The sequence below is a fragment of the Lactuca virosa genome, chromosome 6, assembly GCF_052849685.1.
Source record: "Lactuca virosa cultivar CGN04683 chromosome 6, Lactuca_virosa_CGN04683_v6, whole genome shotgun sequence".
Lineage (NCBI taxonomy): Eukaryota > Viridiplantae > Streptophyta > Magnoliopsida > Asterales > Asteraceae > Lactuca > Lactuca virosa.
Window position 1 is genome coordinate 209,879,609 of NC_136431.1, and position 1,808 is coordinate 209,881,416.

Below are 1,808 nucleotides of genomic sequence, written 5' to 3' on the forward strand. Positions count from 1 at the left end.
GTTGAATATGAGATATGGATTGCAGTCAATCTCATGTAAGTGTTCAACTTTACATCAGGCCTTAGACGTCTAACTCTCAACGAATAAGAGGAACAAATCCCATCTTGACTACATACGCCTCTTGCATAGTTTACATCATACATAATGATAGCTTTTATAACTGCCTAATAAAAGAACAGCTTTTGACTACATCAAATCATAACGTTCCCCATACTCAAGTCCCATATATGTATCTCAGGTGTTAAGAATATATAGATATTACCTTTTATCAAGTATCATTCATGACAGCGATCCATGAAGTGATCTTGAACGGGTCACTCCAATACTTATTTTCTAGTAAGTATCTATGAAACTGATTACAATGCTTTGTCAACCATCCTATTTCATATTAGTCTTATTTTATTATTGCTCCCACAATAACAACTGACTATGGAGTTTTAGAGTGAATAAATTTACTCAAGGATTAAACATGTTAATAAAGAACACAACACATATTTAATGAAAAGATCATATGCCATATATATATATATATATATATATATATATATATATATATATATATATATATATATATATATATCATAGTCATTACAATAGATGATGTTATATAATGTTCCAATATTCAATACTAATACATAGATCAAATCCAATCATTAGAATAGCGAAGTCCTATTCCTTGAGCATGTCCTTCAAATTTTGCTTGAGGTAGAGGCTTCGTGAAAGGGTCCGCCAAATTTTGATCGGTGTGAACTTTGCGAATACTAATTTCACCTTCTTCAACTTTATATCCGATGAAGTTGAAAATGCGGCTAATATGCCTGGTCTTCTTGTATGCTCGGGGTTCTTTTGCCATAGCAATAGCACCCTCATTGTCACAGAAAACATCTAGGGGGTCCTGAATGGTAGGGACTACCCCTAGATACCCAATGAATTTCTTCATCCAAGCAGCCTCTTGTGCAGCTTTAGAAGCATCAATGTATTCTGAATCTGTAGTGGATTGTGCAACAACACTTTTCTTGGAGCTTTTCCAAGACACCGCACCCCCATTGATAATGAAAACATATCCAGATTGTGATTTACAATCATCTCGATCAGTTGTGAAGGAAGCATCAGTGTAGCACTTTACACTTAAGCTATCTTCCACGCCTCCATAGACGAGGAACAAATCCTTAGTTCTTCGTAAGTACTTTAGGATGTTCTTCACAGCTTTCCAATGACTATCCCCTAGATTTTGTTGGAACTTTCTTACCATGCTCATAGCATAAGCAAGATCGGGTCTTGTACAATTCATGGCATACATGATGGATCCAATTGCAGAAGCATATGAAATATCTTTCATCTTGTCTAGCTCAGCCTTTGTGCTAGGACATTGAGATGAACTTAGTATAGTGCCATGCGCCATGGGTACAAATCCTCTCTTAGAGTTTTCCATATTGAACCGCTTCAACACTTTCTCAATATATGTACCTTGGCTTAGACCTATTAATCGTTTTGATCTATCTCTATAGATTTTGATTCCAAGAATGTATTGTGCCTCACCTAGGTCCTTCATTGAGAAACACTTTCCAAGCCAAGTCTTTACACTTTGTAAAGTTGGAATGTGATTTCCCATGATCAATATGTCATCCATATATAGGACCAAGAATGTCACCGAGCTCCCACTAGTTTTCATGTAAACACAAGATTCATCTTCATTTATAATAAAACCACACTTTGTGATTTTATCATTGAAATGATGATTCCAGTTACGAGATGCTTGCTTTAACCCATAAATGCATCTCTTGAGCTTACACACTTTATTAGGATGC

At 35.6% G+C, this 1,808-nt stretch overlaps 1 pseudogene; it reads right to left on the reverse strand.

The window, feature by feature from the left end:
- Positions 1–640: 640 nt before the first annotated feature.
- Positions 641–1,402, reverse strand: LOC145122264 (secreted RxLR effector protein 161 pseudogene; annotated as a pseudogene).
- Between the last annotated feature and the right edge of the window lie 406 nt (positions 1,403–1,808).